This window comes from Saccostrea cucullata, unplaced genomic scaffold, assembly GCF_032062105.1.
Source record: "Saccostrea cucullata isolate Sc308-1 unplaced genomic scaffold, CSIRO_AGI_Scuc_v1 ctg5343, whole genome shotgun sequence".
NCBI lineage: Eukaryota > Metazoa > Mollusca > Bivalvia > Ostreida > Ostreidae > Saccostrea > Saccostrea cuccullata.
This window is the reverse complement of record NW_026923279.1, coordinates 31607-53145: the sequence shown is the minus strand read 5'-3', so window position 1 is coordinate 53145 and position 21539 is coordinate 31607. Positions and strand designations below refer to the sequence as shown.

General features: G+C 32.2%; 2 long non-coding RNA genes across 3 annotated transcripts; both read right to left on the bottom strand.

The window, feature by feature from the left end:
- Positions 1–8561: 8561 nt before the first annotated feature.
- Positions 8562–21485, bottom strand: LOC134263650 (uncharacterized). The gene is made up of 3 exons (XR_009991328.1): positions 21425–21485; positions 10403–10567; positions 8562–8621 (listed from the first exon to the last, which is right to left on the bottom strand). It is a non-coding gene; the product is annotated as an uncharacterized LOC134263650 (long non-coding RNA).
- On the bottom strand, positions 13996–19320 carry LOC134263649 (uncharacterized). 2 transcript variants are annotated; one of them, XR_009991327.1, is made up of 4 exons: positions 19248–19320; positions 16271–16392; positions 15552–15610; positions 13996–15373 (listed from the first exon to the last, which is right to left on the bottom strand). It is a non-coding gene; the product is annotated as an uncharacterized LOC134263649 (long non-coding RNA). The 2 variants fall into 2 exon arrangements; XR_009991326.1 differs by lacking the exon at positions 19248–19320 and having other exon boundaries at positions 16271–16510.
- Positions 21486–21539: the final 54 nt, after the last annotated feature.

The following is a 21539-nucleotide window of genomic DNA, read 5'->3' as shown; positions in this document are numbered from 1 at the left end:
GATACTCATTAGAATTTCATTATATACTTCAGAGACTCACTGTTACACACTCAGGACACTTTCTTTCATGTGTCTTCTACTGCAATCCTTAAATTTCATGTCGAGCTGTGGCGTCGTTTGAACTGTAGAAAACTTTTCTAGGTTCCTATTGATTTAAAGAAAAGGGGGGGGGGTATATAAGAATTTGTTAAAGTGAGAGATGTAAACACCCCACACGGACTCAAGCTTGGTTGTGACCTCTGGGTCAATGGGGGTCAAAGGTCAAGGTCATTCATCGAGGTCAAAGGTCAAGGTCATCCAAAAAACGTTCAAACTCGAATTTAACACTTGAAGGTGTATCAAGCTAAATATCATAAAGAAATAACTCTTGGGTTAGGGTCAAGGTCAAAGGTCAAGGTCATGTGGCATATATAAGCAATTTAAATATTTTTCGAATGACCTTAACCTTTTGACCTTTGGTGTTGTTTTATTTCTTACAATTTTCGTTGTTTTTATTTTTATTTATTTTTTTTTTGGTGGAGCTGACCTATTTCAAAACTACTAATTAGATGCAATAAAGTAATGAAAAAAAAAAATTGGAACGAAAAAAGTTGGAATTTTCGATTTTTCAAATCACATCCTGTGACGACCGGAAGTGACGGTGGAGACATTTATCCCTATATCTGTTGTTCACTCTTCAAGGTTTATTATTCATATAAGTTTAGTGTCTTGATGTGTTACCATATCCAAGACCTGGCTATGTTAACTATTCAATTTGAGGACAGGAAATCATGAGCCCGGAAGTCAATTTTTAACATATATTTGTAGTTACTCTAGACATTTGCAGTCTCAATAACATGTTCTAAAATCATTTCAGATACTCTTTCTATAAAAGATATTTATGGAATAGTATGATACCCAATTTATGCAGTTTTTCTCTCATAGCCAGAAGTTGCCGTTTTTGTTTCTGGTGGGACGGACATATATCAGAACAACCAATAAGATGCAATAATGTGATGCCGAGGAGTATTCCAAAAAAAGTTTAAATTTCTGATTTCTTTGATCACTCCCTGTGACGACCGGAAATGACGGCGAACGATCTTAACCCTAATAAGTTTCCTTACTTATCAAGATCTATAAATCATTCAAGTTTGGCGTCTCCATTTCTTACCGTTTCTGAGATCTCTTTTTGATAACTTCTCATATTGAGGACAGAAAATCACGCGGCCGGAAGTGAATTTTACAAAGATATTTGACGTTACTGTAGACATAATCAGTCTATATAACATATCTAAAAATCACTACAAATACTTTATGTATGAAAAATATTTATAGGAAAGAAAAATACTCAAATTATGTAGTTTTTCTCTTATAACCGGAAGTTGTCGTTTTAGTTTCCGGTGGGACTGATATATTTTAAAAATACAAATAAGATGTTATACAGTCCCTGAAACGTTCTACTTTCCCACCTGAACGGTGAGCGAACGCTGAACGAACGGTGAACGAACGCAGAGCGAACGGTGAGTGAACGATGTGTGAACGCTGAACGCAACTTGGTGAACGATGTGTGAACGGAGAACGGTGAGTGAACGCAGAACGCGAACGGAGCGCAAACGGTGAACGGTGAACGAACGGTGAACGCAAGATGAACGATTTATTCGGAATGCCTCAGATTTTTCCCTTGCATTTAAACTATTCTGTTGTATTCTATTGTTAGATGCTTAAATTTAAATAAACAATAAATAAATAAGAGAATAAATAATTAAACATTTTTTTCTGCACATACGTATGATGTTTTAATTCAATATTTTCATAACACGATTTTTATTGCCGTAAAACATGTGTAATTGTTACCGAACACGTGTAGTATAAAAGATAGAATTAATTTACTAATAAAATAAAAATGAATTCTTTTAACTAATAAAATAATGTGGTCTTCAGAAGAGAAAACTACTACTTATAGAATGAATTCTTTACATTGTATGATTGTACCACAGTTGTAAAAATTTTATACTTTATATTTCGATGCCACGGCGATTCCGTGTAAAATAACGATTTTTTTTTTTATTAATTTACAAAGGTCTGTTGACATATTGCATAAATACACCCGTATTTAACATTTTAATGCAATAAAATTATATATGTATTTGTTATTTTTATTTTTTATGATTATTTTTTTTAGCAAAGATTTACATGTATATGTATATCTGAAGACATTTCCCGACCGTGATTATACTAGGAAAAGATAATGGAGACAGGCATTCAAATTATTTGTATTAGATTAGATTTTCAGAACTAAATAAATAATATATTTGTAAAGATTTTTTTTAACAGGACAAATGTAAAAGCAAGAGAGAGAGAGAGAGAGAGAGAGAGAGAGAGAGAGAGAGAGAGAGAGAGAGAGATGTTAGACCTCTCGATTCTCAGATATCTGTTGCATCTAAAAAAAATCATGTCATTTTTTTCTAATATTCCAGACAGTCAAAGTAATCATTTTTTTTTATCAAGATCAACAAATCCATTTGACAGTAAGCTTTAAGCGTCGGCTTTTATTTTCCTTCATCAAGTTCACAAGGTTCACTCGAAGTGCATGTGCTAGTCCTGTCAATCAAAATAATTCGACACAATGGAGGTGTTGAAACCTCGCTTCACCGAACATGCCGAAGTCAAAGAGACATTTAGTATTTCAAAGAAGTTTTATCATTTTTTACATCATTTCTACGCTTCATTTTCGCTTTTCTACGGAAAAAAATAAATGGTAATAAATGTATATATAGGGAAGGATTAAGTTTGAAATTGAATTTGAAGCATAATCCCTGCCAAATCAAAATACGACTGTCGGCACATGTATGTATATATTAGGATTGTTTTGATGTTTGTTTTCAGAATGATTTTTTTGTTTTACAATACACATTGAATATTAATCAATATATACTGAAAATATTAAGAAAGAATTTGATTTCGGGAGAAAAGGCACCGGGGGGGGGGGGGGGGGGGCTCTTAATCATACTGAATGGCAAACATATTATTTCGTTACGGTGAAGGAAGGTTTTTTTTACCTTTCTAATAATACGTGAAGTAGAACAAAAATTATCATGTATAACATTTTAAACAGTTGGTCTTTTCTTTAATTTAAAATCACACTATCAATTTCATTCGCTCTACACATATTTAATTTACGGAATATCTGCAGTACTATCCATAATTCTCAGACCTATACGTAGTTCTAGCATGTTTTCGTGCATTTTTTTCTTTGAATACGTGTTAGAAATATTTTTTTTGTATATTCTTGTCTTGTAAAAGACTTGGAATATTATCCATCCATTAACGATTTCAAATGCCGTGCTTGAAGTATTTGTACATTGCCCTGGGAGCCAGTCAAAGCGTTCCCAATTAAACCCGCCCCGGTCAAAGCGTTCCCTGATTTTGGTCAAAGCGTACCATGATTTTGGTCAAAATGTCCCCAGATTTTGGTCAAAGCGCCCCCTGACATATTTTATAGAAATATGATACTACGAAACCGCCCCCTAATTTTGGTCAAAGCGCCCCCTGACATATTTTTATAGAAAAACGAAGTTTCCAAAGCGCCCCCAAATATTGGTCAAAGGGCCCCCTGATTTTGGTCAAAGCGTACCATGATTTTGGTCAAAATGTTCCCAAATTTTGGTCAAAGCGCCCCCTAATTTGGTCAAAGCGCCCCCTGACATATTTTTATAGAAAAACGAAGTTTCCAAATCTTAATGTATTACATGTATTTTCCAGGGAAATTTTTTGAATAAAGTAACAACTAAGTTAAAATAATAGAAATATTAATATCGTAGATACTTTTTGCATTGAAATAATTATTCTTCAAACACGATATCTTAGTTATTTAATTAAAAAAAACGTGTAAATCCTTACCATAAAAAAGATAAGTCCTTTCACTGCGGAGTTCCGAATGACAATAAAGACTGAACGATAAGTGAACGGTGAACGCAAGGTGAACGTAGAGTAAACAGAATGAAGAGCGAACGGTGAACGTTTTGTGAACGGTGAACGCGAGCGCACGGTAAACGGTGAACGCAAAACTGTGAACGGAGAGCGAACGGTGAACGCACGCTGAACGAATGGTGAACGAACGCTGAACGAACGGTGAGCGAACGGAAAAATAGGAAAGTAGAACGTTTCAGGGACTGTAATGTGATGCAAAAAATGTTTCAGGCAAGAAAAGTTAAAAATTTTGATTTTTGGATCACTTCCTGTGACGACCGGAAGTGACGGCGGACGATCTTTTTCCAACTGAATTTGCCTACTTATCAAGATCTACCACTTATATAAGTGTGGTGCCTTAATCTCTTATCGTTTACGATATCTAGCTATGATAACTTCTCATTTTGAGGACAGAAAATCACGCGACAAGAAGTGAATTTTACAAAGATATTTGACGTTGTTCTAGTCATTTGCAGTCTAAATAACATATCCAAAAATCATTACAAATACTTTATCTATAAAAAATATTTATGGAAAAGAAAAATACTGAAAATATGCAGTTTTTTTCTTATAACCGAAAGTTGTTGTTTTTATTTCCGGTGGGACCGAAATATTTGGAAACTACGAATAAGATGCTATAATGTGATGCAAAAAGTTCAAAAAAAGAAAAAGTTGAAATTTTCTATTTCTTTGACCACTTCCTGTGACGACCGGAAGTAACGGAGGACGGACATATAGCACAAATCTTCTTGTCATGATCTATTATTCCTGAAAGTTTTGTGTCTTAATCTGTTTCCGTTCCTGAGAAATCGTCCGGACATGATCTCTTTTGTAAAAACGGAAATGGGACATATTTGACGACCGGAAGTGAACTTTGAAAAACTGAAAACTACATTTGAAAGATATTTTGATTCTCTATCATCCCTGAAAATTTCATGAGAATCTGTCCAGTCATTTCTGAGAAATCGTCAAAAAAAAAAGAAATTTCAAAAGGGGAAAAAATCATAATATGTTTTACGGTGTGACCGTTCGGGTGAGCGCAGTTGTACCATCAAAAACACTTGAGATCGTCAAGCCGCACGAGACTTCTCGACTAGCTGGGACGTCATACAACGTCACAAAGCTCGTCGGAGCTTACGGAGACAGCCGAGCGTCTGTTTGTTCAAAACTATTGAACTAGTGCAATTATTGTCGAAAAACATTGCAGAGTTATTTCTTGTTTCTTTGAAAGATTTCTACAAACTGAAAGTCTGATATATGCTTTACGTTATTATTTATTTATTTATTCGGCAATATTCGCGCAAAGGACATTGGGTAGTGCAGGAATTCTGGGAATGTTGCACAGAGAAATTTGGTTGACGTATGTACAGATTTCAATCCGAATTTCCTCTGTTCTTACACGTTAGTCTATTGAGCTCGCTTCGCGAGCGTCGCTTCGCGACGCTCGCTGCGCTCGCTATTAACTAGAAACTCTTGTTGCCACAGCAACAAAAACGGTCTTCCGTTCTTCTCTATTTGTATGAATGATCTTTTATCTATGTCAAAAAAGGCATATAATATTTACAAAGATTACAGGAAAACAAACAGTCGGAGGTGTAACTTACCAAAATTCTCAACGTTACTTTAGACAATTTCATCTAAATAACATTTATTAAAATCATTTTCAATTTGTTTTATCACTTCCTGTGACAGCGGAAGCATTTTACCTTTTATCGCTTTCCCAATCTTTATGGTTTATTATTCATATAAGTTTAGTGTCTTGATATGTTACAGAGATCTCGGAATGTTAACTTCTAATTTTGAGGACATGACATCACGTGACCGGAAGTAAATTTAAAAAAAAAGATTTTTGATGTTTACTCTAGACAATTGCTGTCTAAATAACATGTCCTAAAATCATTCCAAATACTCTATTTATGAAAGATATCTATGGAATAGAATGATACTCAATTTTTCGCATAACTGGAAGTTGTCGTTTTTGTTTCCCGTGGAACTGATATATTTTGAAGCTACAAATAAGATGCTATAATGTAATCAATAAAAGATATTTACGGTAAAGAAAAATACTGAAAATATGGTTTTTTTCTCTTATAACCGGAAGTTATCGTTTTTGTTTCCGGTGGGACTGATACATTTCAAAACTACAAATAAGATAATATAATGTGATGCAAAAATGTTTCAAAACAGAAAAAGTTGAATTTTTTCGATTTCTTTGATCACTTCCTGTGACGACCGGAAGTGACGGCGGACAATGTTAACACAAATGGTTTTGCCTACTCATAAAGATCTAATACTCATATAAGTTTTGTGTCTTAATCTCTTACCTTTTACGAGATCTAGCTATGATAAATTTTCAATTTGTGGACAGGAAATCACGCGACCGGAAGTAAATTTTACAAAGATATTTATGGTTACTGTAGATATTTGCAGTCTGCATAACATATCCAAAAATCTGTACAGATACTAAATATGTATAAAAAATATTAAAGGGAAAGAAAAATCTGAAAATATGCAGTTTTTCTCTTAAAACCGGAAGTTGTCGTTTTTATTTCCGGAAGGACTGACATATTTCGAAACTACAAAAAAAATGCTTTTATGTGATGCAAAAATGTTTCAAAAAAGAAAAAGTTGAATTTTTCGATTTCTTTGATCACTTCTGTGACGATCGGAAGTGACGGCGGGCAATGTTAACCCAAATGGTTTTGCCTACTTATCAAGATCTGTTACTCATATAAGTTTGATGTCTTAATTTCTTACAGTTTCTGAGTTATGACTCGGACATCGGACAAATCTGACGAACGGAAGTGAATTTTGTAAAAACGAAAACTGCATTTGGAATATATTTTTACTCTTTATCATCTCTGAAAATTCCATGAGAATCTATTCAGTCATCTTTGAAAAATCGTCAAAACAAATATAAGTAGGAAGGGGAAAAAATAATAAGAAACAGTTAAATCACTATAAGGTCTTCAGTCTGAAACGGAAGACCTTTATAATAAAAAGAAACAGTAGAATCACTATAAGGTCTTCCGTCTGAAAAGGAAGACCTTAATAAGAAACAATAGAATCACTATAAGGTCTTCCGTGAAGACGGCAGACCTTAATTATACAAAGAGCAATGAGCATAAGTAGAATTCCAATTCCAAGACCAAGTATCAAGCCAATGTTTACTCCACTTTCCTCTGACCTTTAAACGAGAATTCAAAATCTAATTATAATATACTTGTATCGACAATCAGAAAAAAAAGTTCTGCCATTTAGAAAAATGCTATTTGTCTTATTTTATTTTTCTATTCTGGTTTGCCACTTTTACAGCCTATGTGTCCTTTTTTTAAGAACATGTTTTATATTTCTTTGTAAGTTGCGTATTCCCAGAGAATTTTTAAAATAAAACTTTATTTAATTAAATGTAACAAGAAAATCTCAACGTCAGATGTTTGGATTTTTATCAACAATCTTGTTTGTGCAAACTGAATGCAGAGTTATGCCTCACTTACAAAATAAACTGATAAAAAGGGTGCAAAAAACAAATTTTGCTTAGAAATTGAAAACCACCTTCGATGCTAAAGAAAATAGCAAAAGACATAATATGTATTGAAAATATTGTCTATTTATTATAAAAATCATTAAAACCTATTACAGATAACCACGACGAGAGGAAACGTTTGTAAACGATTTTGAGAATTGTTACGAGGGAATATTGATGTGGGGGCATATTGCAAAACACATCCAAGCAATGGGCAAAGAATCAATACCTTGATAATACGTAATATCGCGAATATTAATGAGCACCTCACAGTTATCTAACTTACTACGGGGAGTCGAAAAAGGTTTAAATTTATGGGATACATGGCATTGTTTACAGTAGTGACAATCGAATGATTCGAACAATTTAATGCCGAAAGCACAATGTTTTGCCAGATATTGAACTTCAAATAGTAGATTGTCAAATAAGGAAAGTTAAGAATCTCTTATCTGCTTAAAAAAGTGACGATTTTCAATGAAAATTTTACGAGAAAAGTCCGCTTAGTTAAAAATATCGTTAAATATGTAACAATTTTCGATTGGCTCCTCTCAAAACTAGATTAGGCTGGTTCAGCAATTGCTTAGCAAGGTACTCCACCAGGATTTTTTTACTTACCTATCCTTATAAATTCTGCAACGATCGATACTGGGGTTTCATTAATTTTCGTTGGCAACAATTTTCGTGGATTTTGTAAAACAGACATTTTCGAGGATACGTAATTTTGTGGACAAAAGCATTGCCTATATAAATAAATGTCAAATTTCGTTATTCAATGAACATTTGAATTCGTGGATCTGCTCAACAACGAAATCCACGAAAATTGGTGCTCAACGAATATTGATGAAACCACAGTATCAGGTATTATCATGCTGATTCTCTTTTCTTACCCCCAGGTCCATTATTATTATCTTTTATATCTCCGTAGCATATTGGATCTGCAAGTGAAAAGTGGTGTCTGTTTATTAAACTCAGTTTAAGATAGATAGAAAAAAGATGCAATTCAATAAATGTAAATTTCAAAAATACGTTTTACAGTGTTTCTTACATTTGTAAACCTCCTTACTCAGGTAGCTCTCTTTTGGACAGCCTGTCATATTACATAGTCTCCAATGTAAGAAGCCAGTTGTTGTGAATATTGGACAGTATCCTACATATATTAAATACTGTGAATATATGTGTTGTTAAGATCATGATGAAATGTTTCTTTAAAAAATAAAAGTATTGCTCAACTGACGAATTGAATTTTCAAGTCAGACAAAATCACAAGTGCTTTAGATTTACAGCAATTTATAACAGGAAATTATTTTTTTACTTCCATATGAAAAAACACACGATTGCAGAAATGCTTGTCACTGTGAGTTAAAGTACAGAATAATTTACTTTTGTTTCGTCATAGCGTATCTAGCATCAGACAAGCCGAAGAGCGTAGGTATAAGAACAATAAATCACTTTTCAAAATAACAGATTTGTAAATTTGAAAATTTTCACCGACTTGATAATTTTGTACAGTATTTGCAAAGAGGATTTAATTGATTGATTGTATATTGTTTAACGTCCCTCTTGAGAATTTTTCTCTCATATGGAGACGTCACCGTATGCCGGTGAAGGGCTTCAAATTTAGACCTATACTCGGCACTCAGGGCCATTGAGCAGTGAGGGTTCTTTATCGTGCCAGCGCCTACCGTGACACGGGACCTACGTTTTTAAGGTCATATCCGAAAGACCCGTGACTTTCACTTCTGATGCCGAGCGCTTGGCGAAGGAACAGTCACTACCTATTTTAACGTCTTAGGTTTGACGCGGCGCCGCGAACGAGAATCGAACCCGGACCTCCCGATCACGAAGCGAATGCTCTACCACTACGCTACCGTGAACGGTACAAAGAGGATTTAAAATGTTATAGAGTTGCGAAATAAGGAGTTTATCTTTGTGTCGCGGGATCGAATCCCACTGTGGAAAGTAGAGACCTGAAAGTAGATCCCTCCTTGCTGATCATGAATTGCCATGAGTGCCGAGTATAGTAAAAAATTTCCATGGAGTTGTGGAGTCTCTCTTAAGACGAACGTTAAACAATATACACTTTACCAATCAATCATCAAAGCAATTATGAGCTGCATGTTTGACATTGGACGAAAAAAAAAATGAAATTTGTAATAAAATTTTTCAATGACAGAAAAATAGAACATTTGTAAACTTCTGTTGTTAATATTTGCCATGGAAAACTTTATATAAGCTTTGATTGAAGCAAAATTGAATTATTGTCGTCCTGTACAATTATGATTTTTCATATAATGCTGTACATTAGGCTGTCCAGACATATTTCTGCTGAAATATTTTTAAACTTTATTTTGGTCTTATTGATCTTAAGAGTTTAGATTACATACAGACAAACCATAATAACACATTTTACCAGCAAAATAAAATTCTCAAAAATTCAGCTCATATTGCTTTAAAATATGCAGAGTGTTTTACCTGAAAATTGTTTATTCGAAAAATATTTCTAAATTCACTACACTTAAACTTGCCACAACCTTTTCTGTACTCATTTAAAACATATCAAAACTTTTGACTGATCAGCTCTCAAGTCATAAAAAGTTTTATACAAGAATATATTTCAGAGCAAATTTAGATTTTAAATCCCAAAATATGACATGGCTAGATCATATATAAAATATTATAAAAGTAGTGAAGACTTATTATTCAAGTACAAAGCGGTCAACTTAGCTGTTCTAGAGCTCAAAAAGATGCTCTTTGACCCCTCCTGTTTTGCGAGTTTGAGTCACATTACAACATCACATTAGTACTCCCCTAAAAATACTTCTAAAATTCCTTGATATAACTTATTTCGCGAGTGTGATACTTAAGATATACAGTGTAATTTTCATAACTTATTATTAAATGTAGTAAGCATGTAGCTCTTGTCCTAACCTTTAGCGATCTTAGTAAGTCCAATACAGCTTTCTCTTCTAGACAATGTATCTTCCATAAGAAAACAATGGTATGCTTCATTTCCTTGACAAAAGAACTTCTTTGATTTGTTTTCCCATTCTGTTTTATTTAATGGACATTGGAAAATGGAGGCTAAAAATACACCTATAATGATAAAAAATACATGAAACAAGAACATGTTTGTTCCTTGTTATCCAACCCCATTTTCCTGCAACGTCTTCATATCATTTTTTAATAATAATAATAATAATAAAAATAATAATAATAATAATAATAATAATAATTAAATTATTATTATTATTATTGTTGTTATTATTATTATTATTATTATTATTTGTTCCTTGTAATCCAGCACCCTTTTCCTACAACATCTTTTTATCATTAATTAATAAATAATAATAAAAGTTTCTAATGATTTGAGTGTCAGTTTGATTTCACAGCCGCCAACAATAAAGGGAAATATAAAAAATAAATCAATATTGAGTAGATTTTTTTAGATCACCCTTAAAAGACAACGTGATATTTTAACGAAACCTTCTAGAGGGACGTAACGTTCTTGAATGGAATACGTTTAAAAAGGCAAAATTCTAGAATGCTAATAAGAGAGCAATGTTTTAATTAAACCTTAAGTCTTTCGATCAGAACAGCAATCTAGCTCTTGCTGATGAATGAGCCATGCAAAGAAGGAAAATAGTCAAAATATACAGTTGTTTCGAAAGCTTATAGACGACATTACGCATGCATTATCTTTTAGACTAAATATTTTCTGTTACATCTTCTCAATGGTTATTTTATCATTTAAAAATTGAATGTCTAATTTTTTTTTAGTGAGTATCGGATTATAGCACCCCTAACAATATTGTTAAAGGGATGTTTAATAATTTTTTTTTTATGTAATGTCTCTGTGTTCATATTTAAAACAGCTGCAGTCTTTCGTTTTTTTTAAATCTCAAATTGTTGCAGTAAGTGTGAATTCAGTGAGACGAACTTCAAGCAAATGTTCCTTGGATGATCATTACCCTTCTTAAGGGGGATCTATGTCGTTCTACGTCAAAGCAGCGTTATGTGACGTCACAATAGCAACGTTTGTTTTTTTTCCTGCTAACTTGTGCAACTGCAATTATAGTATAGGCATAACATTGTTATTAATCAATGACGTTCACAGTTTACAAAAAGAAAATTTTCCATTATTTAAAACATTTTATTTGATTTATGGAGTTTGTTAATATTAGCATCCTCTTCCTTTGCTTGATAATTCATAGCAATTTCAGTTGTGAAGAAATACCTCCATGATATGCTAATATAAAAGTGCAAAAAATACAAGATAAAATTCAGCAAAGACAGTGGCTTAAATTAGGGAAATATGTTTAATTTCATGATCACAATAAATAATGGATTCTTCTCATATTTCTTATAATTGCAGAATCTTGATTTTCTAAATACTTAATATTCAGACTGTGTACACTTATTTAACATCCAAACAAACTGGTGTAATCAGCCTTGATTTTCAGTCAAGGTCATTTGAAAGTCAGTCTTAAAAATAGTACTTTTACACAGAGAAATTGTGAAATTTACACATATGAATGATTTTGCTAACAGAAAAAAATATCTTGTTCAATAAAATTAAAGTTGTAACTTATTTTTGATCACTAACTAACAAGAATTGAGATGGTGGGAAAAAAACATGAAAAACTCAATATTCAATAAAAACATTTAATCCGAATTTCCTCGATAATTTCTTTCAAATTTCTCAGTTTTCATATATTTACATGAAATTTCATCTCAATTTTTACAATTGATCATATAATGTCAAATATTTAGATTTTTGTCGGATGAATATTCAAATGTTGAAGATTAATTTACAAGGTAGAAAAGATATGGTATTCGTGCTAATTATAGAACAAATTTAGCCCGAATTTACTCTACAGTTTCTGAAATCTTCCATTTTACAGAGTGGTGTATAAATCTATAAGAAAGATTCGTAACCCCTCAAAATAGGCAATTTGGTGTAATTATGACACATATATACATTCAATTCTTCCAGTTATACATTTCATTTTATGATAGTTTGTACAAATAATATTTAAAATATTTATTTCGAATTTCCTCTGTCATTTTATTCTTAGGAATAAGTTAGGTTTTACAATTTTATAAAATACATTCTGGATTCTTTTCACATTTTATATATTCTGAAAATAATGAAATTATACATGGAAACAATTCAAGATATGCACAATTAGATGACAAGAACAAGAGGCCCATGGGCCACATCGCTCACCTGAGCAATTTGCTAGGAGAAAGCACATATCAGATCAGAACTCAAAGTTTATTGAGTTGGGGTGGGGGGTTTTGAATTTTAACCCCCCAGGGGGTCATGGCTGGAACAAACTAGAATCTACACTACATGAGGATGATTCCATATAAATATCACTAAGCATGAATTTGGTGTACTTGAAAAGAGGATTTTAAAAGGTTTCCCTATATATTCCAATGTAAAACTTTGATCGGCCATTTTGGCCCCACCCTAGCCCCCGGGGTCATGATTTGAACAAACTTGAATCTACTCTACCTGAGGATGATTCCATACGAGTTTTATCTTTCCAGCCCCAGTGGTTCTTGAGAAGAAGATTTTTAAAGATTCTTCCTATATACCTTATAAAACTTTGATCGGCCATTGGGACCCCACCCTACCCCGCGGGGGTCATGATTTGAACAAACTTAAATCTACACTACCTGAGGATGATTTCACATGAGTTTCATCTTTCCTGGTCTAGTGGTTATTAAAAAGAAGATTTTAAAAAGAATTTTCTTATATATTTCTATGTAAAACTTTGATCGGCCATTTTGGCCCCGCCCTACCCCCGGGGGTCATGATTTGAATCAACTTGAATCTACACTACCTGAGGATGATTCCCCATGAGTTTCATCTTTCCAGGCTCAGTGGTTATTAAGAAGAAGATTTTAAAAAGAATTTTCTTATATATTTCTATGTAAAACTTTGATCGGCCATTTTGGCCCCGCCCTACACCCGGGGGTCATGATTTGAACAAACTTGAATCTACACTACCTGAGGATGATTCCACATGAGTTTCATCTTTTCTGGCCCAGTGGTTATTAAGAAGAAAATTTTTAAAAGAATTTTCCTATATATTCCTATGTAAAACTTCGATCGGCCATTTTGGCCCCACCCTATCCCCAGGGGTCATGATTTGAATAAAATTGAATCTGCACTACCTGAGGATGATTCCACATGAGTTTGATCTTTTCTGGCCCAGTGGTTCTTGAGAAGAAGATTTTTTAAAAATGCCATTAATTTTTCTCTAATTCATTATTATCTCCCCTTGGAAAAGGGCGTGGCCCTTCATTTGAACAAACTTGAATCCCCTTCACCCAAGGATACTTTGTAGCAAGTTTGGTTGAAATTGGCCCAGTGGTTCTTGAGAAGAAGAAGAAAATGTGAAAAGTTTACAACGACGACAACGACAACAACGACGACAACGACGACAACAGACAACGGACAAATTTTGATCAGAAAAGCTCACTTGAGCCTTTGGCTCAGGTGAGCTAAAAAAGGTGTGGGTCATACTCCTTGATTTTGCTTGAAGATCATTTGAAAAGTTGATGCTAAAAATAGATTTTTTCCTCCTGTGGAATTAAGAAAATCCAATATGGTATTTTAAAATTGATGTTTTGGAAAAATGGAGATGAATAGGTATGAATAAACAATTTAAGTCTTAAGTTTTATGTTAAAGCAATGTACTAAAGTAAAAAAATAACAAACTTTTGATCACAAATCACACAAAATATTTATTCCGAATTTCCTCTGTACTCTTTATAAAATGATATTTTAGTCTTTGACAATTGTTCATTTTCATTTAACTTTTTTAATAAAATCATATATTCAGAAAAAATTATTTTTACAACCATAGGAAAGATAGATGTTGAATGAATCATTTAAAGCACAAAAATGAAGGGGTATTCATATTCATTAAATTGCCAGATTAGCTCGAATTTCCTCATTTTAAAAAATATCATTGAACAAAGAAAATGCTGTCAATATATCATATAGGCTAATAATTTAAGAGACAGGATGGGCGGTTAGATAAATACATTTTCTCTGAAATGTGATATGATGTATTTATTGTGGAAATAATTGTTGAAATTATTGCCATGTTTCAAAAAACCCAAAAAATTTGAATCCGAATTTCCTCTGTTATAAAATATACTGGTTTCATTATTTACAAATAAGTAAAGGTTCTCAATCAAAATACATGTATATTTTTGCAGAGTTACGCCAAAACTTTATGTTATATTATGGAATCTTAATTAATAGATGTATTGTACATGAACAAATATATCACATGCGTGTATATATACCAGAGAAGTATAATTATGTATATAAATATTTATCGGAGCTAACACAATTACAATAATTGTTAAAGGCGCAACATACTGGTATAAGAATCAGCAATTATTCATAAAATTTTAAACAATACACTGTTTCTAGATTTTGAGGCTATACATAAATCATACAGTAATATAATTTACACAATAATACACAATAAATATGTATAACAATGATTTCTAAATATATGATATTTCTTAATAAATAAGTGTTATTTTCAGTATTTCTGGACATGACTATTAAAGGTATATGAGACAAATTTGATACTTTTCCTTTCAAGAAAAAATACATCAACTTCCTTTCAAAATTTATCTTATAATTATTGTATTTTTGGTAGCTGAATTGAAAATAAAAACCATCTTTAATCTCTCCTGTGTTACAAATAATTTATAAAATCTTTCATTAGGGAGTGTTAATAGGCAAATCTCTCGATCTCTTTTTCTGTAGCAAGGTTATGTGCACTAAGTCTCAAGCTGTTAATGATTGGTTTCTCTGTTCTTTTTTTCTTTAGGGGGAGGGGGGTATATCAGTGTAATCTACAGCATCTGAAATCATCAAAAACAACATCAACTTGATAAATTTTAGTTTGGTGAATTATGAACCTTTTCTCTTTTGAATATTGATCTGATATTATTTGTTTGAATGCTTTCTCAGAAATGATTTTTAATGACTTTGAGGAAAAATCTTAACTTGCTGAAAATTGAGAAAATCTTTTTAGTTCACTTGATGTGAGAATTTCTTGCTGAACATCTGTTCACCTGCTGAGAGTCCAATTTTTTTGCCTACAATTAAAAAAAAAGTATTAGATGTATGTTACATAGCAGTACAAATGCTGCATTACATGTTACAGTGTATTATACTTTCATGTTAAATACTAAAATCTGATTAGTTTAGATGCATCTAACATTCCTTTTTGTACCTTTAAGAATTTGTTCCTATACAAATCTATATGAAAAAAAGTCCAACATTTCTAATGTTTTGCTGAGCGGGCATAAAACAATTGATGTTTAACCACTGATGAGATGTTGGACCGGTTGATGAGATGTTGGACCGCTTACATGTACATCACACAATTGGTGGAGCTTAATCTAATTTGCGTTTGTTGATGTTTAGCAGTGACGGACGTGAAGTTCAAGACAGTACAAGATACATGTACATCAAAATAAATATTAAAATGAAAGGTATCACAAAACATTTATTGACTGTGTTCTCGAGCAAATACATTTTGTCGATCCTCAGGCAGACAGTTTGGTTCTTGGGTCTGAGAAAAAACGCATGTTGCCCTTGAACTCAGTCAATAATATTTGAAATTGACACCCCTTGTGTCATTTGACAATGGTTTTCTGGGGTGTCAATTTCTACTGAAGACCTCAAAAACATGCACTATTTATATAATAGTTATATACAGTTGTGTTCATATTTCTTATAATTATGTACAGTACCTCAATAGTCCATCTGCAAGCAGATTTTGTTCAATCATCCTGCCTAAGTCTGGCCTTCAGTCTTTTTTCAACTACAGGTAGTGTACTCCTGGGTAAATTAAGTACTGTAAGGTTGTTTCCTCCTAAGAATTAAACATGAACAGTTCTTAGACTATTGTTTTTAAATTAACAAAAATTAATTTTAAGATTAAACAATCAATCTTATCTGTATTTCATTTATTGATTTATAAAAAAAAATGAATGAAGTTTTTTAAGGATAAATAACACAAACAAACTTTTTTTCAGAAATCAGCATTATTTCTCACAGATTTACATTTAAATTGACAACCTGAATAATGTTTACCAAGTAGAGTGGGAGAATTATATAAAATTTTTTCATAGAGTTAGAAAATTGTGCAAAATTTTGTATGGAATTACAGTCAATTCTCGAATTATCGCCATTCGATTCATCGCCATTTTCGCAATACCGCCATGATTTCTCAAGAACGTTTTTCCTGCTATATAAAATTCTCTTTATAACGCCAAATTCGCATACCGCCATCCGCCACCCTGTTTTTAAAACAAACGTCCATTTTTAAGTGTCAATTATCTCGATATACCGCCACAGGTGCGTGCGGTCAGTGAGGCGCGGCTAATTGGTTGACGCTATCCCTGTTGTAAAGCATGCAAAGCCAGACAAGGTGTACGCAATTAAATAATTAAATTAGAATTAAATGAACAAATAATTTTAATATGAACTGTTACAATGATTTTGTTCTGTTGTTTTGTTTAAAAAATCATTTAGTCACGGCTTCGCCACGAAAGCGGTAGTTGTGAAAGTACGCCGAATACGATGTTATTTTGATGATCTCTGCTTAATTTAAACAATGCAAAGTTTGCTTAGAAATAATTATACGGTATAAATTGTGAACGTTCCACGAACAATGATGCCATAAACAATAAATTTATTCAATAAACCATTTTACGTACTGTCAGCAATATATCACGACGATCGACACAGCATGTTTTTTTTTTTTTTCAATATCAGACGTGCCGATTTACATGTACATAAATGCACATGTACATGTTTTTATTTCATAACTGCACATTTTGTTTTAAAGAAATTGTACATAAAAAAATTACTTTAAGTATTTTAAAATTTAGAAATATGTTTTATATACATGTACATGTAATTATAAGAATAGAAACGCTTTATGGTATTTCTAAGAACGGTAACTCTACTTCTTGTTTCCTAAAATATGGGAAATTCAAATCATCGCCAAATTCGTTATACCGCCATGATTTCTAAATTACAAAAGGTGGCGGTTTATCGAGAATTAACTGTATATAGAAGGCAAAACAAAATCTCATATCTAAGCACCAAGGAAAACCTACGATTTCTTTATATTTCAGGGATTTATTATTTATGTCATTTCAAATCAAAATCAGTCAAAAAATATATATCAACCCGCGCATCCATTTTTTGTTTGTGGTAAGTACCCTTAATATATATATTTTATTTTTATATACCACATTGTATAACAGTGTATAATGTCTTATATTATAAAATTTGTACTATAAAAAAACATTTTAAACCTAAAAACACAGAAAAAATACAATAATATAAATAATTTCTGAACCATTGTGTTTCATTTTCCTCCATAAATTAGACAACTGTTTGTTTCAATGTTATTGATATTTCCACATGCAATATCCCTATTTTTTCACTTTGATTCACAGGCCTTTAGATCGCTTAGAAAAAAAATTGAGGTGTTGAAAAAAAAGGTATTGAACTCTTTTCATGGGGTTCCTACTTTCGCCAATAAAATTCCTTTAAATCAAATGCTTTACAATTTTACTTTCTATGCATAACTATTCATATATAAACAATCTTCATTATTACCAAAGTTCATTCCGTAATTCCTTATACTTCTCGAGATATTCTGAAATCAATTCCCAAATTGACTATAATTTTTTTACTCGACATCAGCTTGGGCCTTCACTAATTGTAAAGAGTGAACGACGGGACAAATTTTCCCCGGAATTTATTCTAAACTCGATGAATATTTGCTCATTTGCATTCAAGCACTACAAGGTTTTTCGTTAATTTGATCATATGGTGTAACTAAGTCATAAACAACATTTTAGCGGTGTAATTGTTTTGAAAATCGAAAGGTATATAATGCATTCCGGGAAAAATTCGTTCTACCATGGCTTCATTTACTTTCATAATCAACATGGCGGTAGTTGTTGATGTAGACGTTTTCAAATTAATTTTTTGCGAAAGGAATATTATTACGGACTTAACGTTACAATCTGGAGTGAGAAATCAACTTTAAATTGTTGAAAGATTTTGAAAATACTCTGCAACTCTTCGCCGCACTTCAAACACCGTCTGTTTACATGTGAATGACAAGGGGCCCAAGCTAATGTCGAGTGAAAAAAAGTAGGTCATTTTTGAAATTGATTTCAGAATATCTCAAGAAATATATGGAATTTCGGAATGAGCTTTGGTAGAATTGAAGAATGTTTATCTATGAATAGATTTAAATAGAAAGTAGAATTTTAGAGCATTAGAATAAAAAATATCTTTTTAACGAAATTAGGTACCCAATGTAAGAGTTCAGTACCTTTATTTTTTTTTTACACGCACAATTTTTTTTAAGCGATCTAAAGGCCTGTGCTTTGATTTGTACCCCAGCGGAACACCTTACTTTTCTAGCAACTTCATAATTGAATAAGGCTAGTTAGTATTATATAACTTGTTGTAATCATATACAAAAAATGCTATTTTTGTGAATAAATAGTATTCATAAAACTGACAAACAAACGGAAATGATAAATTTCAATCCTCAAATGTTGAATGTTGATCGCGAGAACAAGCATACGAAATACATCGATCTTTAATATCCTTGCGAATGCCCATTTATCAATAAAAACTATGTAATTCAATTTCAAAATTATAAATTAAATTACTAGACATACATAACTTACTTACATGTACAATCTCACTGTACAGTGACACGACATGACCACAGGAGATCTAGGCAATGTGGGTTTGCAATCTCGCAGTTTGTGACCTTCAAGTTTCTTTTGGTTGATCGGGTGTCCCGGGCATAAAGAGATGGGTGAAATTGGTTTAATCATCCCTGGGCTTCTACAATGCTTCAATAATGTTCACAGCTTGTAGATTTTACAAAACAATCCTGTCGGGGTTTTCTACGGGAAACGACCTGGACATGTTGACATTCGCTACGGAACAGCGCATTTTATGGCAATTGTCGCAAATCAAAGAAAAAATTACGAACAACTTATATTTTTTAATAGAAATAGATTCAAAAATACATAAACTGATAAATTAATCAATAATTTTTCATTCAGATTGATTAAATATGTAATTTGCATTTTACGACTTGCAAAATCTATGGAGACCCATTGACGACGTAAAATGCTGACAAGAATCCATCCTTAATTGAATTTTCTGGAAAAACTAAGAAAAAAATAAGAAATGTACATATACGTATATTTACTAATTGATTTATAGTGTACGTAGATTTTATCGTATAAAGTCATTCCTAGGTCCTATTAGGTGTTGGTTGTTGACGGGAAATGAGGGGGGGGGGGGGGGGGGCAGAATGATTAGAATGAAGAAGAAAAGAGTTTATCTGTTTAAATTATTTCTTATCAAAACAAAATACTCGTTTTTTTTGCAAAATAGTTTTATATTCAGATGTTTGTCAGTGCTAACTTACCTTATTTTAGTGCAGAAAGGTCAATATTTATGACAGAAGAGTGCGAAAATAAAAGAGAACGTCGTATTTCTCGTTTATTTTACCATAAAGGTATACTTTCTTCTTTGTTTAAATAAAGAGAGGGGTCATTTCTTTCAAAAAAAATATGAATTACAACATTTTCACACAAAAGCTTTATAAGATATTACCTGTTATGCATGTCGGAATTTTTGAAAATACACCAAGAAAAACGGGGTGATACTAACATTGTGCTCCTTAATAATTTTTCATGCGAGATGAATTACAATGAATTTGCCTTCATTTTAAAGATGCAAGTCATATAAATTAAATACATGTTGATTTCGAATGTGATTTGACATTTTTGGTTCTTTTTAGGGCATATTTGGAGTAGAGCAATAATGTCTGAGAATAATCTATTTTTAGCATTTCACACTGTTTTTGCACGTGCTCCTGTGTAAAAATAAGCATATAAAGGTATTGTTTTTAATACCTAAAAATTAAGAGCAAGTGGTCTGGAAAGAAATGTCAAAGTTTTGAAAATTTCACACAAAGACTGTTCGGACATAGGTCCCCCCTTAAAGTAGATAAATAAATGTTCAAAAGCAAAATAAATGTCTTGAGAAATGTGAAATTAATGAACAGTTTATAGAATCATTAATCTTAAAATCAATAAAAGACAAACCACAAGTAAATCAATGGAGAATGTCTATTCGTATTTAGAATGAACTTGTTCACTGAAATATTTTGCTTTGAACAAACATATACAAGTATATGAATCTATGTAAACAAGGCAATACACAGATCGTGTTTTCATAACAATGGTTTGCAGCTCTAAATCTGTGTTGTATCTCGACAAATGAAATTTAAGTTCTGAACGGTCATATTAAACTTCATTCAATTTTAAATTTCAATTTTGAAAAAAATGGCAAAATTATTTTTTGATATAGGCTTCTTGATTTTATCCATATGTCTCACACACAGCTTCAACTTGCAGGTAATAACAGAGAGAAGCCATAAAACATATATAGTTTTAGGAGATAAACGATAAGTGCGTATGAATCCATAAACATGTGCAGTTATGCAAAGAAACCGATAAATCGGGGGTGCATCAATATTGTTTTGTCTTGTCTGTTTGTTTGTCTATTAATCTGCAGTCTTTTGTCAACTCTCACCTTCGCCATAACTTTTAGAGACTTAATATTTGAAATACATACCCCACTAATTAAGCTCTTTCCAATAACACCAAGATCGATGACCTTGTTGCCTTACTAGTGACCTAAAATCTTAAAAAGAGCTTTTCCGAACTTTGTTGACGCCAAGCACATAGTGCTTTACAAAAAAAATCTTCTTTTATAAAAATTAAAGTCTCTTTATCATTCATGTCAGAAATCATTATCGAAAAAATACTATAAAATGTACAAACCTTTCATAATTAGCAGGTACAGTGTGATAACTTGAGGTGACATCTAAAATAATGTTTGGAATAGTTTATGATTAAACAAAATGAAATAAATTACAAAAGAAGTACAGCTGAGAGA